Source organism: Lygodium microphyllum, chromosome 1 (genome assembly GCF_053477565.2).
Source record: "Lygodium microphyllum isolate KBCC chromosome 1, Lygodium_microphyllum_v1.1.10, whole genome shotgun sequence".
Lineage (NCBI taxonomy): Eukaryota > Viridiplantae > Streptophyta > Polypodiopsida > Schizaeales > Lygodiaceae > Lygodium > Lygodium microphyllum.
In genome coordinates, this window is record NC_141135.1 from 180,733,564 (window position 1) to 180,758,370 (window position 24,807).

The window sequence follows — 24,807 nt, forward strand, 5'->3', positions numbered from 1 at the left end:
TTCTTATTTGGGATTTAATGGTGATAAGTCAATTATTGAGGTGTCTTCTTGTACAAACATTATACTTTATCTACCTAGCTACAGTCTCTAGGTTATGTACTTTGAGTATCTTAGAGGGGCTCTACTAGGATTACTTATACAACTGCACTAGAGGGCTTTGAGTATAAGTAATCCATTTATGAGCATAATTGAGGATCTCTTAGTCTAATAATAAATCAGTCTCAACAAAAAGTATCTTAGAAATGTGGTTTTTTTGTCCTAGGATCACGTATTAAAATTAATGCCATCTATGAAATTTATCAACTATAGTAATAAAATTTGTTTCAATCAATTCTACTCATAGTCATAACATTTGAAGAAAATATCCTATGGTCAATTTAAGGGATTCTTCTTCTATAACAATACTTTTGGGTTCATTTTGATGAAGTACCATAATGACCATTAGCTAGGGTATCATTTTCTTTTAGTCCTTCCGTTGACTAGTTGGCATGATTTCTAATTTGTTATACCTATAAAGTTAATACAAAAACAATGAATTATGCATATCACAATTAGATCCCCTACTTAGACATTATGAAGGATATGACCAATTTTAAGCCATCTTAAAGAGTCACCAATGTACGTGGCCCATGGCAAAGCACATTGCATACCATTATCGATAAGTCTATTATCGTGCATCTTAAATCTCCTAATTAGACTTTATAAAGTGTATGACTAATTTTTAGCCCTCTTAAGGAGTCGATGTTATGGTACCCATAAAAAAAGCAAAGTGGATACCATTACCATAATCATGGATATGCTATTGTTCCAATATATGTTATCTTTCTCTTTCTCCCCCTCTCTCTCCCTCTCCCTCTCTTTCTCTCGCATTTCCTCTCCCTCTCACAATATATCTTAACACTCTCCAAAAGAAAAAGGGAGAGGGAGAGAGAGAATGCACTCTCCCTCCCTCTCCCTCTCCCTCTCTTTCTCTTTCTCTCCCTCTCATTTCCTCCCTCTCTCCCTCTCCCTCTCCCTCTCGTTCTCTCTTTCTCTCTCATTTCCTCTCCTAAACAAGCAAAAAAGAAAGTGATTTAAACCTTTAATAAGCAAAAGGGAGAGGGAGAGAGAGAATGCACTCTCCCTCCTTCTCCCTCTCAAGGTTGATGGATGGTTAAACATGATTTCTCTTGAGTAGAGACCTCATCAAGGCGAACCTCGGCCCATGCCATACAAAGTAAAAAATATGGACGTGTATCTTCGTCCATTAGTCGATGAGCTTAAGATTTTGTGGGAGGAGGGGGTCACTGTGCAAGATATGAGCAGGCACGATGGTCGGCGGTCAGCCAACATTCGAGCCATTCTCATGTGGACGATGCATGACTTTCCGGGATTGGGAGAGTGCTCAAGTGAGCAGACCTCCGTTATCGCTGATAATATCTATATTTTATCTCATTCAATCAAGTATTCACTAGGTCGTTGCTCGCCTGACAGGTCTGGTTACCTCAGGTTATCATGCATGTCCATTGTGTGGGCCACAGCTAGACTCCCGAAGGTCACGAACCATGAAGAAGATGGTATATCAAGGACATGCCGCTTTCTTGCCGGAGGATCATGAACTCAGGGAAGGTTTCCTTGGACGACCTCCAACACGTATGAACGCCGCAAGCTAGTACAAGCTGAAAATGGTAAACCCGGAATCACATCCAAATGGAATGCGATGGTTCTTAGTTTTCTACGAGTTGCCATATTGGACCCACTTACATGTCAACCACTTGTTGGATCCCATGCATATTTTCAAGAATGTGGGCAGCTTGCTATGGACCACATCACAGGAAAGAGAGACACTATAGGGGCACGAATGGATTTGAAGGAGGTAGGTAAGATGGAGGCGCTTTGGCCGCAGTCGAGTGCTGATGGTCACGTGCAGCTTCCTCGCGCTCCTTGGGTTTTGTCCACTAAAGAAGAGCGCATTGTGAAGCAAGTAATCAAGTCTATCCGCACTCTGACGGGTATGATGCGTTCTCTCAGGTCCGCATTTTCTAAAGATGACCAATTGCCGGGGCTGAAATCCCATGATTGGCATAAGATATGTCAGGTTTATGCTATGAATGGATTGTAATTAGCGTGGGCATTTTGCAATTTGAAAAGTGGCCATTATTCATAATGCTTTCTCATTTGTGGCAGTTTGTCCTACCGATCGCGATCGCAAGATGCCTTACTCCAGAATTTCGCGGGGCCATTTACAAGTTGTTGACTTTGGTGCAATGGATCTCACAGAAAGAGATTAAGATATCCTCTATTGAATCCGCGAGGCGGGGAGCAGTGGAGACGGTCTGTCTCTTTGAGAAATACCTGCCCACTAGCATGCTCACGATACAAATCCACCTTCTTATGCACCTTGTGGACGAATTGGAGATTGCTGGACATGTCCATATGCGATGGATGTTCTTCCTGGAGCGCTTCATGAAAACCCTGAAAGGCTTTGTGCGACAACGAGCTCAACCAGAAGGTAGCATGGCCAAAGGTTGGTTGGTGTCAGAGGCGTTAGTGCATATCTCACAATGGCTACCAACGGTGGAACCAGACAATGAAATGCTATGGACGTTGAAGGACGATGATAGACTGACTGGAGATGTGGTGGTTGGAAATGGGGTAGAAAAAAGAATGGATGCCTCAATGGAAGAGAAGGTGAATCGCTTTTGTATGTTGCACCATGCCTCCATGGAGACGTGGCTCGTGAAGTACCAGATTGCAAGGCAAGATCGAGAGGAAGCGCGAGCTGAATTCCGACGTAGTACACGTCATCGACCGATTTGATATCTCGAAGGCATGGAGGAGATGCCGCGGTTTATGTCAACACGATGGTTGCATGGATCCTTGACCGCAGCATCTAGCGAAGCGACAGAGGTCTCAATGGAGAAGTGGGAATTCTCGAAGGGATGTAGTCCAAAGGTGATGAGGGGTTTAGAATCTATTGTATCTAAATTTTATATGCGACATCTAATTTGAGTGTTTCAATGTACATTACAAAATATATAGTGCAACCTGGTCGCACGGACAGCATTTTCGCATGGAGCGTATTGACAAAATGCACTCCACAATGGACTCTGGTGTCATAGCAAGGTTCGAGCAAGAGAGCCGACGAGGAGCAATGGATCCGAACACGGTTGTGGATGAGATGGAGTATTTTGGGAACTTGCAAAGTATTATTACGGTGGATTACCGTAGCTTCTCCATGATACTATTCGATGTGCAATGGTTCAAAGTGGTACTTGGAGAAGCTGGAGCAACTGTTTGACAAGGTCCATCAGGATTTCCCGAAATAGATTCCGAAAAAAAATGGACGGATTTGCGCGACACCTTTGTGTTGCCGGCCCATTGTGAACAGGTGCATGGAGTCATTTGCTTGCTAATTGTAATATGACATGGTTTATGTCACAATGGTTTGAACTCGCTTTGTACGTGTTTGTGAACATGTAATCTTCTATCCAAACCCCCGACAACCTCGATGGTGGTATGTTATACCTTCAACTCCGCGAAGTGAGAGAGTATATGATCAAAGCGATGTTCCGAGCATAGATGAAGATAATATGCAAATAGAGGGGTCGATATTACAAGGGGTAGAGGCCGTTGAAAGCTTGGAGCCCGCATCGGCTAACAATGATGGAAATACAGGAGTCCAAGAATTTTTTGAGAACGAGGCGGACTCATTCTTTTGTGGTGACATGTCTATCGACCTTCCAGTGTATGCGGAGTTGTGTCAGGAGATTAATATGGGACCATAGGATACTTCATACTTGGAGCATCCACTTACTCAATTCGTTGTTTAGATCTCTTATAAAGGTACATAAGATATGCATTTTTAGAGGGATTTTTTAAAAATGATTTATATTAATGTGCTTTGTATAATTTAAATTGATTATTCTAACACCATTTTTTATCTGTGCAGGTGACATTTTCAGGATGAGTCGAGGGATGAGCGATGAGGAGTTGCAGGACGTCTTCGCATGCATGTCTCCAGACCAGCTCGCGAGATTCAGAGAGATGGCAGACCAAGAGCTGTCTCGTTCTTCATCAGGGCGCTCTACTAGATCTGCTTCAGCACGATCGGATGCTTCAGCTTCGAGTAGACGATCTCGACGCTCACGACTTGGACCAGAGGGAGGGACTGCATCGGGATCAGGGGGATGCTGCTGTGGAGACACGGATGTGGTGTCTCCATCTCGTCGTTCAGCTGGAGCTGCGTCACCTCTAGGATTTGTCACACCTGTGGGGATGTCTACTCCAGTTACTCCGACTTTTGCACAGCCGTCAGCAGGTGGCACCCCTTTTCATGCCACCCCTTTGGGTGCCACTCTGAGAGAGATTACCCCTGTCGGTATGCCGGATGTAGAGGGGTCTCCTAGATATGCCCAAGAGCGTGGACGGAGATGGGAGAGTACCCATCTTAGGCAGACTCCTAGGGGTTATGGATATCTGGTCGATAGTAGGTCAGGAGCCATAATCATGAATGATGAGGGGAGGAGGGTGATGGCTCGCATGAGAGAGTTGTGCCAACAAGTTTTTCGGCACAACGTCCTGGATCATTGGAAGAACATACCAGAGGGGAGCAAGGACTACATAGTAGCATCCTTGCACGAGGAGTTTCTAGTGCCAGCCGCAGTAGATAGATTCTCTACAGGCTGGATGCCACATGACATATTTGGAGGACTTTGTAAGTTTCTCTTTTGTTTTGCTTGTTTGTTTTTTTAAAAAATTCTTTGTACTAACAATCATGTTTCTTAATAGTTAGCATTTTGTTTTTTTTGCAGCACTCCATTACAAATCGCGATCCACAAGGCCTTGAGACTCGATATGCAGAGAGGCACGATCTCAATGTATTGATTGACCGATTGTATAGACGCGGCGGCCCTGTAAGTCACTCATCTTTCTTGTCCGTAGTTACCATGAGATATTTGAATGCACTATTGTATCGTGGATTGATGTGTTGTTTCTTTTTCTGCAGAATCTGTTTGATGCTCCTTTGCGACGGGACGAGCTTTCGGGGGACGAGGATTTGTAGCTCGCCCTTGGATCCTTGGAGCTCACACACCTTTATTTTTTAGTTGCCTGATCTATGTAGACATTTTCTATGTATTAGTGATATCCTGTCATGATTGTACCAATCGCTTCTTATGCGATCATGTATTTATTTCATGTATCAGTTTTATGATTTCAGTATACATTCTTTTTGTTTGCAAGCGCTTTGTATACAGTAGTGAAACTATTTTGTATGGCTCTTTATCCCTGTTACCGTCGCTATTGGCATCACAAATTTACTGCTCGCATCGCTATGCGTGTCGCAAATTTACTGGTTGCATCGCTATTGGCGTCGTTATATGCGTCGCTATTTGTGTCGCATTTGTGATGCTAATAGCGATGCATATAGCGACGCCCATAGCGACGCCAATAGTGACGTTTCTATGGCGTCGTCAATAACGATGCTTTTTGCGACGACGGGAAAAAATTTTGTTGTTTGTATTTTCGTCGCTTTAAACGTCGATATAAGGTCTATATCTTGTAGTGTGTTTTGCTCGTAATAGTGGGCAAACTAGAGACATGCAATCTTTCTCTTCTTCTATGCTTCTTCACAAGCACAGTAACAGCTTCCTTGACATGTCTCCACTTTGTTTTCAAACGTGTCTCTGTAGTCTAATCCTCCAACAAATTATCAAGCTTCTCTTGAAGCTCAGGATCAGCTGCCTGTAGAAACAATTCAATTTTCTGACTTGCAAGACCTTGCTGCTCTGCAGGATGCAACTGCTCAAATCAACTTTCAAATTCTCTTAAGAATTCTATAGCCACAAGACCCTTATTAGGTTGTATAACCCACTCCTGAAAAGACTTGCGCGTAATCAAACTAGTATCCTCAATATAAAATTCTTCCCTAAGTGTCTTCTTGAAGGCTACCCAGTCAGCATCCTGCAATTATAATTCAGTAATCCGTGTTTTCAGTTCATGAACAGTTATACGTACAAAATACCGGCTCCATGCAGATTGAGCCACTCTAAAGAATTTCATCTTCTGAGCATAGGTAGGTACATATGCAGATACATTCCTGCCATTGAATAACTTCACATCACGCTCAACTTCTTGCAAAGCATTCATCATGACACTTTCTGTTTGAGCTGAAGCTTACATCACCTGTTGTTGTTGCTGTACCTGCATAAGCATATTCATATTTTGCACCAACTGTTGCAAAACATTACTGGAGATTGTATTTGAAGGTTCTCCCATCTTATCTTTCCTTCTTCTGTGACGGCCTTTCACGTCGGGTTTACCAATGTTGGAGGGGTTTTTGTTGAAAGGTCAAATCCACCGGGGATCAAAAGTAGAAGGAAGTAGAGATAGGAGATGGAAGAGAAGATAGAGAATATCCAAGTGGTAAACACTACAAAAACAAATCACAATGAATTGAATCAATATGTATTGAAAGAACCTGGAATATTCGTACTACTCAAAAGCAATCTCCAAGCATTAGATCTCCTGGAGCTTTTTTGTAGAACAAAGCGTGCATAAAAATTACAACTCCTTCTCTACTGCTCGAAATCCAAATCTAATGGCTCCGTTGCCTCCAAAAGGGGGGTAAAACGCAGGATGCTTGCTCACGGATCTCCCAAATCACTCCTTCTTCTTCTTTCCGTTCAATCTACAATTTTTTGCCTATTTACAGCAATCGCGACGCGCGCGATTTTGTCTATCTGTCTTTTTTATGAAAAATCTCCTAACTGGCTGAAAAAGCAACTTGCTTTTTGCATGCCATCCTAATCTAGAAGCTTTTCTAAAATTTTTGGATTTTTACAATAAATAATATCAAATATAGGCTAAAATTATCCAAAACTCTAGTATTTTTGGATAATCCATGCAACTCACACTAATAATAATGACTCGGATCACATTAACTCTCTTGATTAATAAGAAGTCAGATGATGACGCATTCCATACTTTTTCACACTGTGTCCTCATAACATCACAACAACTGGATCCCCTGGTGCCTCTTGTAGGAATCTCTGTGTGGTACTAGGTCCCGTTGGAGTGCTCTCTCCTCCCCCCAGCTCTACTGCCTGGCTTGTAGGGCTGTCTCCTAGCAGATACTACTTGACTTGGCTAGGACCTCTGCAACCTCCTCTGTGATCTGGTCCCTCTTGCCCCACTCTCTAGTCCAAATCTGGTCAAATTGTCTTTTCACCTCCTCCCTCCTATAGATTGAGTCAGGGATCGTGTATCTAGAGCAGAGTCTAGGCATCAAGTGTTAGGAGAACTGGGTAGTGTGGTCAGACAAAGTGGTGCTTGCCAACTGCCCTACTTGGCCTCCATAAGACCATCCCCACTCTCCCACATAAAACCTATCCAGCCACTCCAACAAAACTCCACCTAGACACCTGTATCCCTAAGAGAAGTCCAACAACTTCTCCCTTCTATGGAAAGCAGGGTCTCTCCAAGCAGTGTGTGCTCCTATTGCCAGTAGAAAGACCTCCCATGCCTCATGCTCCTCCTTGGCCATGCCTTGGTAGTTTCTACCTCTGCCCTGCTGGTCCTCTAAGACCTCCAAGTTGTTGAAGTCTCCTCCAGCAATCCAGGAGTCGACCTCTGGGAGTCCTGCTGCGATCTCCACCCATAACTTGTTGCGTGCCCTAACCTTAGTAGGGGCATAGACATTGAGGACTCCAAGGCACGAGTCCCCAAATATCCAATTTGATCCATAGAACACTGCCTGCCACAATCGTCCCATGATCCTGTATACAAGCGGTGAGGCTCGGGCCAATAAAGGTCCATATACCTTCACTCCTGCCATGGGCACCGATGGCGTGCTCCTAGCAAGTGTGTGAACTGCCTACGAGTACCTTCCCAACCCGCTGGGGGACCTGGGTGGGAACAAGCTTGTTCTCCTGCAAAAGTAGGATGTCGATTCGTCCGACAAGGGTAGGCTGCAGCTCCTGTTCAACAATCAACTTTTTGGAACCTCCTGCCCCACTGTAGTGGAGGCTATTCATATTCCAAGATGCAAGATGTAAACTCATAGGGAAACTTGTGGCTGACCAAGGCTGTTCTGTATGGAAGCTATTGACAAAGAAGAAGAACTATGGGGCATGATGATATGCTTTGCTACAATTTTGGATAGTGAACTCCATTCTTCCATGGAGAGCCATGGGCTGGACCATGGGGGTGATAGATGCACCTGGTGGTACCACCAGGGCATCTATTAGCTAGGTTGAGAGGCATGCCTCTATACATTGGTAGAAATAGGCCGCTTGTGCTAGGGGCCACTTGATCACATCCATTGGATCTCTCCACACTGCAGAGGGGCTCGAAAGATAATGTTCAAATGTTGGACCTTGGCCTCGGGCCCACCAACTTATGTCCATCATGCAACTTGGCCACTACTGCTAGGAAAAGAGTGCTAGTCTTCCTTCTTCCATCCACTAGGAGATGTGATCTGCTATCTGACTCTTCACCTCCTCCTCTATATGTGTCATTGTCCAGTATCTTGTATGAGAGGTCTGAAGGAAGAAAGCATAGTTTGGTCCATCCGGCGGTGCTAGTAGACGGACCTTGCCGCTCCTTGACTTGCGTACCACGAAGATTCCCACCTCCACAGGTAGTGGGAATTCTGTGTGCTCCACAACTCTCAGGTAAGATCACGGACCACTGTGAAAAAACTCCTGTGGTAGTAGCTGTGCTTGTCTCAGGAAAGTGTGATGGGTGGCATGGATAGATCAACTAGTGGCTGTGTGGGGAGGGAGGGTAGGCTGTTGTGGTGAGCGGAGGATGTTGATGTATGGGGCTACTCACCTCTTGTGTGTGGGGCCGTCACCTATTTTGCTTGGGGATCAGGGGGACTGATTGATGGGGGGAAGGGTGGGGAGGATCGAAGGACGATAGATTGGGAGGGGGAGGATCGAGGGACGATAGGGTGGTCGGAGACACAAGGCAGGTGTGGGGGGGGATTGTGGCTCTGTAGGGGGGGCTCTACGGGTGGGAATCGTGGGGAGGATGGGGAGGGAGGGTGTGGGGGATCTGGGCCCTCAGGTGAGGTGGCATGTGATGCCTCGGTGGGAGATGGATATGGAGGCCTGTGGTCCTACTGGGTGGGACAAGAAGGGGGGTCCGTGTGGTGCTCTGCCAGGGGGGATGCTCTGCCCTCCTTCTCCTTACTGCCGTGGTTGTATCTACGGGTTTGCTAATTGTGGCCCCCATGCCATCTCCCCCTCTGTCATCTCTAGACCTGTGTAAAACCGTCCACCTCCACCTGTGGGCCTATCGGTGAAGCTATCTTGGCTCCAAACTATGTGTAATCTACTGCTTGATGCCCAAAGTCATGACAATGTAGGTACTGCCCCAGCTGCCCAACCACAATAACCTACTGCCTAAAAAAGTGTATGGCTGCCTCAATCTCCAAAAAGGTGGTATATTCTTTGTCTCTTTCATTGCCACCTCTACCTTTGGGACTCATACAGTTCTCACTGCATCCGCGAAGAAGGAGGCGAGAAGGACAGTGTTGAATAGGCATCCAAAGTCCTCCACTAACTGGCGATACTCTATCGCCAGTCTAGGGAAGAGTAGGGTGACGAGGTGTTTAAGGAACCTGTTGTGGAGCACAAATTCCTCCACTACGAAACCATTATACTAGGGAACCATTGTCAAAGAGTTTACTGTCCATGATATACATCATAGGATTCTTATGAACTCAGAAGAGTTTCACTGGGAATTATATGAGATATTTTCAGGCACTTTTATCCAATATCTACCTTAGTTATACAAGTTCTTTTCTATTTAGCAAATAATTTGCAGATATACCATGTACATTTATGAAAAATAAGTCTATGGGAACCTAAAACTTGGACATCTGGAAGTAATTGACAGTCTGCTAGATAAATCACATTAATTCAGGTACAAAAATATGGACAAAACCCAAAAATATTGCCAAAAATGGTCAAAAGTCCACTAGGTCCACATGAGACCAAAAGTAACTGACTTAGGTAACCAACAAGTGACCTAGGCTGGTCAAAAAGTGACCAGGGTTGGAGTAGAGAGCAGCCCGCGTTTTTCGGCGCAAAATGCGAGCTGCTCTGCCTGAGGGAAACTAGGAGAAAGCTAGAGCTGAGATGCATGGAATGGAGCATGCAAACTGAAGATTAACAGGCTAACAACTGAAGATGTTAACTTGGTGAGAGCTCCACTTCTCTGCCTCTTCGGTCTGACAAAAATGCATGCTGAAACTGTCTATAAAAGAGGGAAAATCTAAGAGAAGAGTATTCAGCCTGCTCTTATGCACAACTTCTCTCATCTTCTCTACCTTATTCTTGGTCCAATAAAGCCCGTCTTGTGCCCAAGTACTTGAGTGACTTTGGGGCAAGCAAAGGGTGAGGATATTGAAGACGTATAGACTGTTATGGGCTGGAATAACCAGTCATAAATAGGGCAGCCCACTATTTTGATCCATTTTTATGAGCAAACATGGGTTTTTATGGTTGTAATAGAGGAAAATGACCTCTTTTCTTCAGGACATTGTTCATAGATGATCAAGAGGGCTTCTTCTTGAGTTTATGTACTCATTTTGAATTTGTTTATGGGCTGGAATTTTTTGTTTTAAAATAGGGCTGAAGCTAACATTATTCTTTTTCAATCCATTTCATGCATCTTTGGCCCAAATCTTGGATGTATTTGATTCTAGCATCAATATACTTGACCCAAAGGATTGAAATCCATCTTTGTACATGTAATACATGCCATTAGAGCTTGAATTTGACATTCATAAATGAATTGGAAATCTGAAAATATCCTTTATGAAATGATGAATGTATCCTAAAGCATTTGATGTATTCAAGTTAGCCTTAATCCTTCTGTTCATGTATGCTAAGTACAAAGTGAGAAAGCTTGAATTCCCCCTCCGTACCTAAATCATTTCTAAACCCCAAATCTTAAAACCCAATCCATTTTTTTTCCTTTCTGAATCTTGAATCCTAAACTCTTCTTCTGCACTAAAAGCCCCGGTGGTAGACCTTCAACTCTTAGCGCGATGATAGTGGTGAACTCGACATGAAGGTCCGCTGCAGAAGAAGAAGTCCAATGGGAGAATCATCAAGCTCGGGAGGAGATGCTTTGCAACAGTTGGTTCATCTAATGCAAGAAAGCCAACAATAGCTGCAATTTCAACAGCAGTTGCAATTGCAACAACAACGGAGACAAGAAGAAGAACGGATTGATGCTGCTGCCATTAAGGCCTTAGAAGCAGTTGGGCATGAGCTCAAGCAATTTAATGGGCAAAATGTGTCCTCTTTTATCCGTCTCTACACTGACAAGATGGTCTTCTTTGGAGTTCCTCAATATGCCTGGAGCCGTTACTTTGCCCGCCTGGCTGTGCATGTCCTCCAGGACCGAACTCATGGTCTTTCCCAAAAAGACGCTGGATGGACTGTGTTCAAGAAGGCTCTTGGAGAAGAATTTTTCCTTGAAGATTCTAGCCTTATGACAAAGAAAATCTTCACCGAATGGGTCGAAAGGCCCAATAAGGGTCTAACTGCTAATGCTCTTCATCAAGAGTTTGAAAGCAAATTTGCCCAACTAGATCCCGATGACCAACAAGGTATGGAAAATCAAAAGATTGAGTTATTTTTAAAGCTGTCGATTCTTCTCTTTAGGAAAAATTGACTGACCGACTTGAAGACCCTGACTCTGAGTCGGGATTAAAAACTGCTTGGAGTGATGTCACTGAAGCAGTTAAGATGATTGCTCGAAGAGAGCGATTGCGCCTAAGATGGGGATCAACCCCTGTAACAACTGATTCTATGAAGGAGCCTATTCCAGCTTCTCGACCTCCTGTCTCTATGGCCGAGCAACCAAGAAATTCTGTTGTTCCTTCTCCAAAGAAGGATGTCATGGATGAATTAATTAAAAGCATGTGGGATCTCCATCTTAATTTAACAGAAATTAATTCTAAAGTAGAAAGGCTTGATGTTAAAGTAGAAGAAAGGGGTCGGTCATCCGCCCAAAGACCTGCACGAGAAGGCTTTAAAATTAGACGCTGCATTTGGTGTGATAGCCTTCAGCATGACAAGAGGGAGTGCGGAGCATTCCATAAAGCCGAAGCACAAAAATTAGTCTTTTGGAAAGATGGCAAAATTCATGCAACCGAAACCGGGCTTCCTCTTGAGCCAAACTTCGGTAACGGCGGCATGAAGAAAAGATTGCAGGATTTGGCAACAAGAATAGCCTATGCAGCTGTTGATGCTGCAACCTATGGATTGCAAATTGAGCCAACTAATGAAATTGTTAAAGCATGTAAAACTAATGCAAAATCTAAATTGTGGACGCAAGCCTTGGAACGCATGAAACAAGGCAAGGCAACTAAGGATGATTTAACTACTGTCAGCCAATGTATTCGGGGAGGAACCAGATGGTCCAAGCCTGTGGATTCATTTTCAACTTTTACCTGGTTAGCTGAAATTAATAATCAAGAAGCCATGATAGAGGAAAAGAGAAGAAGAGAAGAAGATGTTGCCGGTCCTTCTTCTTCAGGACCGACTAAACGCATAACAAGCAGCAAACCAGACCAACAGAAGGCTGCTGAAAATCAGCTACCACCAAAATTTGACATGGGAGATGCCCCTCAAACAAAGAAGACAGAAGGAAAAAGAAAAAGCAAACATCCCAGTTACAAGTTGCAGTCAGACATAGAGACCGCAACGGATCTTAAACGGATCCTAGAAGAAAGGATTCTTGGAAGTAGAATTGAATTTACATTAGGTGAAATTCTCGGTATTGCAAAACGAGGATTCCATGATGTAATAATTGATGCAATTAAAGGAAAAAGACAATATGTTGGTGAGGAAACTGAAGAATCTGTACATGCTTTTTTGCAAGCACTTCATGTGTATTTGCAGGATGAAGAAAAGCTGAAAACTCAAGGGATTTGATTGGAGGCAATCAAAGAATTGATTGCAGCCATAGAAGCCAAAGATGAAGACATTTATGAAGTAGAAGCCGAAGAAGCCATAATGGTGGAAACTTCTCAATCTAAAGTGCAGCCCATGCAAAAGAAAGAGACTTTTCTTCACAACATGCAGGAAGAAAGTGAAACTCACTTTATTCGAAGTAGTCACTATTCCCGTACCCATTGGGCAAGGGCGACTACTGAAACTGTTGTTAAAATTGGTGAAAAAGAAACTCCATGCATTGCCCTTATAGACCATGGTTAGAAATTAATGTTATGTCAAGAAGTCTCTATGAGAATGGTGGATGGCCCATTGACGTGGACCCAGGGTGGCGCATGAAGGCAGCCAATAACTCTTCTGGCGATCTTTATGCAGCATGTCCTTATGTACAAGTTACTATTGGTAATGTAAAAGATGAATTTCATTTCTTTGTTCGAGACTCTTGCAGTTATCCAATCATTCTTGGACAACCATTTATTTCCGAGTCTCGGTTAGAGACAAAGGCTCTTGATGATGGTTCATCATATGCTCAGATAAGAAGCAAGGATAATGATAAGGCTGTTCAATTCCTAACTGTATGTGTTAATCACCATCGGAATAGGGATCGATTGAGAGATCATCCCATTCCTCCTAATGTCTGAGAATTTAAGGGTTTTCGGGTAGCGCTGCTATAAGTGGAGGCTATGGCAGTGCATCATGTCATAAAAAATTGCCTCCACATATGAAGGAGGCAAGGTCTAAAGCTGATTTGCAGGTTTTTTCAGCCAATGGAGAGGGCTAGTATAAGCAATTTTCAGCCATGAACAGGGCTGAAAGAAAGTACTTGAGTCATATAGAGCAAGAACTGAAGCAAATTGATGTTTTACCTAAAGATGAAGAAAATTTCAGGTCTATTTTATGGGCTGAATTATAATGATACAATGGCTAAAATTTATACAGCCGTTCATGCAGAAAATCAAGTAGAAAATCAGTCCATACAGGTATGTACATTGGATATGTATGACATAATTCAAGAATTTGTAGATTATGAAGCCTTTGGACAGCCAAACAAAGATGAAGCAAGAGTAGAAACAAAATATAAAATAGTTGATAAGAAGGTCAAACCGGTAGCTACTCCTCTACCACCTGAAAGCGAAGGATTAGCAGAAAGGGTATCCAAACACCAAGCCTTCGTGATCCTAAAGATATTGGTCATCAATTTACAGCTGAAAGTCTACAAAAGCTGAAAATTGGTGAAGACTCTTTTCTCTTGCCGGCTGAAAAACAAATTTTCATGCAGATGTTAAAGAACCATGGAAAATCCTTTTCATTTCAGCCGCATGAAATCGGCTGTGTGGATCCAAGCATTGTGGCTCCAATGGTAATTTTTACGGTCCCACATGTGCCTTGGAATCTTAAACTAATTCCGGTTCCAAGGGATCATTTGCCTAAGTTATTGGAACTTTTAAATGAAAAGATAAAAATGCGAATATTGGAGCCATCTTCAACTCCATATTCCAATCGATGGTTTATCGTACCTAAGAAGAATGGATCGTTACGATTCATTCAAGATTTGCAACCCATTAATGAAGTCACTATTAGAAATGTTGGATCAGGACCAACTGTGGATGAGTTTGCTGAAGCTTTTACAGGCAGGGCAATCTATTCCATGGGAGACTTATATTCAGGCTACGACCAATTTCAGCTTGCTTTGGAAAGCCGTGACATTACTACAATGAAGATGCCTCTTGGCCTAGTTCGCATGTGCACTCTACCTCAAGGGGCTACGAATTCAGTAGCTCACATGATGAATGCCATGCATAAAGTATTGAGGGATTATATTCCTCAATTGCCTCTTCCTTTCCTTGATGATGTTTCAATCAAAGGATGTGAAGTTCATGAGAAAAATGAAGAACTCAATGAACTTGGATGTCGAAAGTTTGTTTTTGATCATATTAATGATTGTGCTCAAATCCTGTCTAAATTAGAAGAAGTCCATCTCACTCTTTCAGGAGCTAAATCTGTTTTTGGAGTTGAAAAAGTCCTTGTGGTCGGTCATATGTGTGGACCATATGGCCGAAAGCCTTCTCCATCTAAAATAAATGCAATCAGTAAAATGCAAGAAGAATGTACTAATGTTTCAGAAGTGAGAAGATTTCTTAGTGCATGTGTCTTCTACCTTATTTGGATACCACATTTTGCTCATGTTGCTGAAAGTCTTTATCAGCTCCTAAGAAAGGGCCAAAGCTTTCTATGGACAAAAGAACATACTCAGGCTATTCAAAAACTCAAGAAAATGCTGACTTCGGCTCCCACTTTAAAGAGGGCTAACTACTCTAATGGACAACCCATTATACTCACAGTGGACACAAGTCCTATTGGAATAGGATGGGCACTTTGTCAAGATGACCTTGAAGGCAACAGATATGTGATTCGCTTTGGAGAAAAGGTTCTTAATGAACGACAAAGAAGGTATGCTCAAATTAAAAGAGAGCTTTAGGGAGTAGTAACTGCATTAAAATGTGAAAGGGAGTACTTCATGGGCACATATGTTATAGTTGAGACAGATTGCCTACCACTCTTGGGCATGATAGCCAACTGTTCCACTCCTGACATAGCCATGCTAAGATGGATAGCCTATATTAAATCCTTAAATCCTGATTTGAAACATATTGCAGGTAAAGATAATCCAGTTGCTGACATGCTTTCACGTGCCAGATATATGGATGAAGAAGAAATGAAGGATGAAGAAGAATCAGAGTTTATAAATAAAGCTGTTAATGCAGGTACAACAAAAATTATAGCAAGAACAATAGGTTCAGCTGATAATACAACTTTTACATCAGCAAGGATGGATGAATCAACTAAAGAAGGACAATGGACAGCTAGTAAACAGCATATTCCATGTTTTGTTATGGTTTGTTCACACTTTAAAGAAGAATATTATGCAGATGATTGGCTAAAAATTGGCCAATTTTTGAGCACTATGACAAAGAAGGAAGAATGGACTCATGAAGAGTTCAAGAGAATTAAGAGAAAAGCCTATGGTTTCTTTCTTAAAGATGGCTACCTTTGGAGGCATACAAAAAAGAAAGGAAGAGCGCATGTTCGTGTCTTAGGTGACAAAAAGACACAAAGACAGGTCATGCAAGAATTCCATGAAAGCCTATTGGTTGGTCATAGAGGCATATGGGGTACTTTTGCCAAAATAAAAGAAAACTTTTAGTGTCAAAACATGTATAAAGACATTGAGCATTTTGTTGAGTCTTGTCATGCTTGTCAAATGTATTCTATGGTAAAGCATAGACATGGGCTTCAGCCTACCTATCCTTTATCTATTCACTATAGATGGGTTATTGATTTAGTAACCATGCCTACAGGAATTTGGAACATGAGATATCTAGTACTTGCTAGAGAAGATCTCACAAACCAAGTGGAAGGAAAGGCCTTGACAACAAAGTCCACTCATGCTGTTTGTAAATTTTTACTTGAAGAAGTATTTTGCAGGTATGGATGTGTTGCTAAAGTAACTGCTGATAGAGGAGAATTGGATGCCGATGAAGCTCGCCATTTCTTTGCTCAATTGGGGATTAAGCTATCTCTTACTTCAGCCTACAACCCTGAAGGCAATGGTAAGAGTGAAAGAGGTCATCAACCAATTCTTAAAGCTTTAGCAAAATCATGCAAAGGAAAGTTGAGGGAATGGCCTAAAATGCTACCATTCGCATTATGGGCTGATAGAACAACCCATAGTGCAGTAATAGGATATATGCCAGCTGAACTCATGTATGGACAGCCACCTATTATGCCTATTGAGGAATCCATTGTCACTTGGAGTATCTTGCCTTGGGATGAAGGCATGAACAGGGAATAATTGTTGTTTTTACGCATAAGGCAACTTGAAAGAAGGCCAGAAGATGTCAAAATATCCATTGAAAGGCTAAAAACAACAAGATTAAAGAATAAGAAGAGGTTTGATAAGCACCATCGACTCCGACCAAGAGCTATTCAAGAGAATGACTAGGTTCTTGTTTATGATAGCAGCCTGGATAATCAATATAGTGCTCATAGGAAGTTAGCCAAGCGATGGTTTGGACCATATGTTGTAAAAGTAGTACATAATAATGATACTTACTCTTTGGCTGAAATGGATGGGACTATGATCAAGATTCCAATAGCTGGGAAACAAATCAAACTCTTTAAATGAAGAGAATCTTCAAGTTATGAACTTCATGACTTAGAAATAAGTCGTCTACTTGAAGACATACAGGAAGAAAAAGACTTAGAGAATGAAGATGAAGAAGAAGAAGACCCTCCTTGACCTGTAATCTTATGAAATGGCACATGCCGGAGTGCAAGTTAGGAGGGGGTGAATGTCAAAGAGTTTACTGTCCATGATATAAATCATAGGATTCTTATGAACTCAGAAGAGTTTCACTGGGAATTATATGAGATATTTTTAGGCATTGTTATCCAATATCTACCTTAGTTATACAAGTTCTTTGTATTTAGCAAATAATTTGCAGATATACCATGTACATTTATGAAAAATAAATCTATGGGAACCTAAAACTTGGACATCTGGAAGTAATTGACAGTCTGCTGGATAAATCACATTAATTCAAGTACAAAAATATGGACAAAACCCAAAAATGTTGCCAAAAACTGTCAAAAGTCCACTAGGTCCACATGAGACCAAAAGTAACTGACTTAGGTAACCAGTAAGTGACCTAGGCTGGTCAAAAAGTGACCAGGGTTGGAGCAGAGAGCAGCCCGCGTTTTTCGGTTCAAAATGCGGGCTGCTCTGCCTGAGGGAAACAGGGAGAAAGCTGGAGCTGAGATGCATGGAATGGAGCATGCAAACTGAAGTTTAACAGGCCAACAACTGAAGATGTTAACTTGGTGAGAGCTCCACTTCTCTGCCTCTTTGGTCTGACGAAAATGCATGCTGAAACTGTCTATAAAAGAGGGGAAATCTGAGAGAAGAGTATTCAGCCTGCTCTTATGCACGAATTTTTTTATTCTTCTTTGACTGTAACTAGATAGGCCTTTTGGGACCTCTTTCTGGTGTGGCAGAACTTCTCGGTGTGTCCGGTCCTTTTGTAGAAGTCACAAAAGAGCTGATCCTTCTTGCCTTTGTACTTATTGCCAACATATAATGCATGTTCATCTCTAGAGGTACTTGGTTCTTCCTTAGTTTTTAGCTTCTTTTCCTCCTCTAACAGTGATGCCTGGATATCAACAAGTTTAGGGTTTGGCATATTAATTAGGGTTGTTGATACATTATTGTATTCAGGAGGCAAACTCTTAAGTAGAACACCGATGCAAACATCTTCTTCCATTTTAATGCTAGTCAACTCGTATTTGTATCAACATGCATGTTTGCTATAGATGTCATCATGATTTGCATCATCTTAGTTCCATGATCTAGCCACATTTGCTCAAACCCCATCAATGGTTTTGAGATGACCATCCTCTTGTCATTGTTCTCCAATGTGTTGAATGTAGTTATTAAACTCTATTGTCAAAGCCATCCGAATCATAATTGCCCTTCATTATATGATCACCTTAAGATTTTTTTGTAATGGATTCTTTGTTCTAAAAGTAAGGTATGAGAAACCTTAGAAGGAACCAAAGTACTTAAAGAAACCAAATGGAATCAAGCAAACCTTAGTGACATGAAAATACCTCTTTCTACTATTAGCTTGCCCATCACATGTTCCATTTAGAGAAATCTCATGATAGAGTTTTCTTCTTTTGAAAACTACTATTTATGATTGAATCTATGTAATGCACATGATATAATGAATATACATATAGTAAACTGCCTAAACTTGAGTGATGTTTTTAGTTCCTTTCTATAGCACATCTTGTGGTTGTTTTCCTTTAAGATTTGTTTTGATAGTTAGAGTAGCAACACCAAGCTTCTATTGTTAAGTTTCCCTTTTCTATTTAAGTAAGGTTTTGGCCTAAACATAGTTGCAAACCTTTTGGATAAGTTATATGTTTCTCCTAAGAAGATTCCCCTGGATTCTCTCAAAAAGCTTTTAAAATTTACTCCTTTTGAAAACTTGGGTGAAAAATAGCATAATTTTCTAAAATTTTAATTTTATGTATTTTTGAATAAAAATAATATTGTAAAATATTTTTTTTAAAAATCAAATCATTTTTAAAGGACTTATTTAAAGGAAAGCTAGCATCTTAATATCATAAAGTTTACATAGCATAAATTTATTTTTTTCTAAAACTTAATGATTGATTAAACATAGTATATGATAATTATATTAAAACAATAAAATTTAATCAAAAAAACTTTGATGCTTAGTTGATAAGAAAGATCTTCTTATAATTATTACTTTTACCAAAGTGTAAAATCATTAACCAATTCATATATTTGAAAAAAGACCATTAATATGCTATCATTTCAAAAATATAATGTCAACTTGCTTTTGCATGAGTAAAGCTTTAGATTATCAAATAAAAATTAATACCTACACAATAATATTGTATGAAAAATATGAAAACTAAACTTTTCAAATCCTAGTATGAGTTAGTAAATCTATAAGTATTATTTAATATGCTACACAATTAAAGAGATGTTTATATTTTTTCTAACATTCTATATTCGTGCGCGCGCACACACACACACACACACACACGCACACGCACACGCACACGCACATGCACACGCACATGCACATGCACACGCACACGCACACGCACACGCACACGCACACGCACACGCACGCACGCACGCACGCACGCACACACACACACACACACACACACACACACACACACACACACACACATGAACTATTGAGTATATTAGTGTGAGCTAGTATATTTTGGTGAATGCTTAACTGCAATATACAAAATAGTAGGAGAGTTGAGAGATCTGACTTCAAGAAAAGAAAAAAGGAAAAATCTATAAAACCTATAGTGATCTAATATATAAATAGCTCGTCTTATACATCCACATCTTCGTCTTCAAGGTATTGCTCCTACTCTTTGGCCTTTTTTGCATCATCACTATTGTTATCATCATCTTTTTCTTCTTCATTCTCCTCAATTCCTTTAACAATTTCAATATTAGCAATCTCTATAAGTTCTCCTAGTTCATTAGATAGAGGAGGCATGGGCTCTGTAGATACAAGCATGACCTTCTTAATGTTTGCTATGACCTTTGTACCTACTTCTTGATCCTCATCTAGCAATTCAGGGACACCTTGAATTCACATCTTAATAAATGCCACTTGAAGGTCATCCTTTCCCACAATAATATAATGTCTTTCTTTCTGAATAGCGCATGTGATTGTTATTCCTATTGATGATATACATTTTAACATATTATTTAATTACCATGGATATATTAATTTATTATTTTATTAATTTATTATATCATTTAAATATTTCTTCTTAGTCAAATTAATATATACATACATATCCCTGAAAATAAATCAAGCACCCAATTATATTGTGCTGAAAATAAGTGTGACTTTCTATTGATCAACCTTTGTGGCTTTTGATATAAGTTCACCATAGACTTGCTACCATCCACGTACTTTAGTTTTCTTGTTATGGTTGGATACTTAAATATATTCTCTGTATTTGTTTCATTTGCATGTGCTTTGACTCTTTTCTTCTCTACTTCATCCTAGTATCCTAGGATTATCATCTCAAAGAAACTCTTGAGATCACAATTGGGGTGTGTGGTCAATGTTGGTCTTCTCCCCACATAAAAAGATACTTAGCTTTCGCTTATAAAAAAAATCTACCAATTTATCTATGTTATTCACATCACCATGAATAACATTGTAACATATCTCCTATAGTGAACGTTGTGGATGATAGAAAGAACATTGTGGATGATCAAGACTCTGGATATTCAGGAGTGAATTCATCCCATGAAGAACAATTAAGGTGCTTTGTCATTGTCTCTCATATTTTCATATAAAGTTTTTGTCTGCAAAAAAAAGTATTTTCTTAATATTTCAAAGAGTAGACTATAAAATATGATAAACATATTGAAAAGAAAACTTATGAGTTCAGCTCATTGACCATCTCACCTAACAAGAGTTCCTTTGCTATTACCCTAGATAAGGTGGATATAATCACCCTCACATCTTTCACACCTTGAAGAGAGTACCATGGTAACAACCTCATATCATCAACAAACTCTTCAGTGGACTTCCCCTTCAAAATTACTTTTGCATCATCCCAAGCCTTCTTTAGCTTTTAATCTTTTAATTGCTTATCTTCGCATATGCGAAAAATTTGATCCTATAAATCCTAAATTCAACGCGGTCTTTAATGCAAGTTAGAACATTGGATAATACATATGAAAATCCTCTGTCTTTGAGTTTGGGCTAATTCATAGTAATTTTGAGAGAACGCAATTAGACTAATTGATGGTAATTTTGTATACTATAATCAAGTTATTAAAATGGAAGAAAACTTTCTAAGAAACTTGATGTGTTGCATCAAGCTTATTATAAACCTTATACATTTCTAGTGTGGCAAAATAAAATGATCCAAAACTAAAGTGAACTTGATATATTATATCAAAACTTGATGGATTACAACAATCTAGTTGAAAATGTAATAAGACTTCAAAGAGACTTGATACATTGCATCAAGTAAGAAAAAATAATTATATTAACATTTAAGTAAACTTGATGTATGGCATCAATTCAACCAAAATATTAGCTAAAATTTAAGTAGACTTTGATGAACTGCATCAATTTGATAAACAATTTTTGTAAAGTTTATAAGGAACTTATTGCATTGTATCAACTTGGCCAGAAAAGTAGCAAAATTTTTAAGAAACTTTATGCATTGCATCAAGTCAACTATAAAATTAGCAATTAAAAAAGAAGAAGCAAACTCTCTAATAAACTCGATGCAATTTATTAAGCAAGATAAAAATGATATAAATATTAAGTGAACTTGATGTACTATATCAACTCATCTAAAATATTAGCTACAACTCCAAGAAAGTTGATACATTATATCAACTTAGTCAAAAATTTAACTAACTTTCTAAGTAACTTGATGCACTATATAACCTTGGAAACAATTTAATAATTTTTTTTTGAAACTTGATGTATAGTACTAATTGAGAGGTGGCTCGAGCTCGACCAAGAGGATAATTGTCGGGACGGACTGAATCGTTAAGGAAGTGATCCAAGACTCTCATCTTCTCTACCTTATTCTTGGTCCAACGAAGCCCGTCTTGTGCCCAAGTACTTGAGTGACTTTGGGGCAAGCAAAGGGTGAGGATATTGAAGACTTATGGACTGTTATGGGCTGGAATAACCAATCATAAATAGGGCAGCCCACTATTTTGATCCATTTTTATGAGCAAACATGGGTTTTTTATGGTTGTAATAGAGGAAAATGACATCTTTTCTTCAGGACATTGTTCATAGATGATCAAGAGTGCTTCTTCTTGAGTTTATGTACTCATTTTGAATTTGTTTATGGGCTGGAATTTTTTGTTTTAAAACAGGGCTGAAGCTAAAATTATTCTTTTTCAATCCATTTCATACATCTTTGGCCCAAATCTTGGATGTATTTGATTCTAGCATCAATATACTTGACCCAAAGGATTGAAATATTAACATAGTTCATCACGCTCTCTATAGTCTTAAGAAAATTTCTTTCTTAAGTGATCAAACATTTATTATATTCACTATAATTTAATACGTTACATCAAGTTAAGTTGACCTTCTTTTATCAATCTTCTTATTTTTCTTTTTAAAATTCCAACTTACCAAGTCCCTAACCCTAAGGTACCTTTACACTGAGCACTATGCCTATAACCCTAACCCTTACCTATACTTCAAGAATCTACCTATTGTAGACAAGTATATGTAACAAGTGTTGAACCCTAAGATCAAAGATTTGTGTTGAACACGGTAAAATTTAAGGGACCCCCATGATTTTTAGTTTGTACGTAGATAGAAAAATGTTTGGCTAATCAATGGTGGAAGAGTTTAGAAAATTGGTTGAATGTTATGAGAAAACCCTTTTTAAAGCTATTTTTGGGTTGAATTTAGACCAAAATATGTAAATTTTTGTATATATGGGCTATATTTTGAGTTGTGAAGCCTCAATTTTTAGCTTAATGACCAAGAAAACCTCGTAAAAATAGCCATTGAGCTAAAATTTGCCCCTAATTTTTACCTTGGTGTTGAAAATTTAGGACATTAATATTTAGCTTGAATACTTATTTTACCCTATTTCTTATAGCTCAGGAGAGCCACAAAATCACTTCTTTTCTACCCCAACAACACCCTAAAGGTTTCGGAGTGTTCAGCTCTATTTCTTCTTTTCTACCCCAATCAATACCTTCAAGGTCTAGGAGTGTTCAACCTTATTCCTTCTTTCCCAAAGCTATCCTTTGCATGAGTTTAGTCTTGCTTGCTTCCCCACATTTGATGTAGGCCTCCACAACATTTACATGTAATTTCCTCATGTTGAATGATGCCGTTTGCTCCTCACTTTTCTTCACTTTACCTGTGTGCAATAGTCCCATAAGTCCTCACTTATTCCCCTATACAAAGTCACATGCATAAAATCTCTTGGTCATTGACTTAACTTTCCTTCTTCTTTGAGTCGAACATCATTGCTTGTGACTAAACCAATGAATAGAACTCTGTAGTGTGTCCAAAATTCCTACAACTTGTCATGTCATGTCATATGTATAGATATATGAATGCATGAAGTTATGAGATCTCATCTATCTTCACAGTATGGGCATACAATTGCATGACAATGCTACTAACAAAAGGGTGGCACTTATCAAATCCATTAAATATACTCGAGTTTGGATGGCAAAGGGGATTTCAAAATTCCTATGATTTTGTTTTCCCACCATTTCCTAGCCTCACATATTATGATATGACTAAACTACTATAGCAAGGAGTCTATCATAACCAACCTTAGTGTTCAATTGTCTAATCTTGTGACTCCTATTGTTTAGTATTTCTTTTTGAACTTCCTAGCTTGTGTGCTTCTCTTCATGCAAGGGAAAATGGTAGCAATCAATCATGTGAAAAGGACCTCGTATGACATACAAAATGCTTCAAGCTCTGGTGTCAAACTTGCAAAATATTAATCTTCACAAGAGATTCTCTTCTCTCTAGCTAGTGTTACGCTATCTTCTCCTCATCTCTTCTTTGAAACATATACTTGACTATGCCACAACAATATTGTTTATGTTTTTCATGACAAATTATATTTTAATGAGGAATTTTCTAGATGGTCCTCTTACAATGTTTCAAACAAAATGCAACATTATGCAAAATAATAATAATCTTGGAAGAGGTAGGGTTGGAACTTGGACCCCTTTAGCGTTCAATTAGTTTCAATGGGAGTTGTGCTTTTGTGGTGAGGATGGTTTTTCCTTAGAAGATGTTTTATTATTTAGTTGGTTTCAATGGGATTTGTGCTCTTATGGCTAGCACATTTTCCCCTAAAATATATTCTATTATTCAAATACTTGATTTGAAAATTAGGGAAAATTTGAGGTCTTGAAAATGCCCACTAAGGAAGTTTGACCAAAATATTCCCTTAAAAAATAGGGGCACAATAATTTTTTTGCAAATGAACTCCAAACTTGTCCGAGATTGCATATTTAGAACCTACTCTTCACAACTTTAAGATGATATATAGCAAGATGGGGTTTCAACTTTGTATGAGGCTAGGTTCTATAAAGATTTATGTCTACTCTTAAAAGATTCCATTACCAATATATTCCCTATATAAAATGGAATCTTTGATGTAACTTCATTGTTTCACTTCCAAACCTTATCAACCCATATATCACTAGAAAGCTCTTGAATAATAAAATCTAAAAATGTAATCT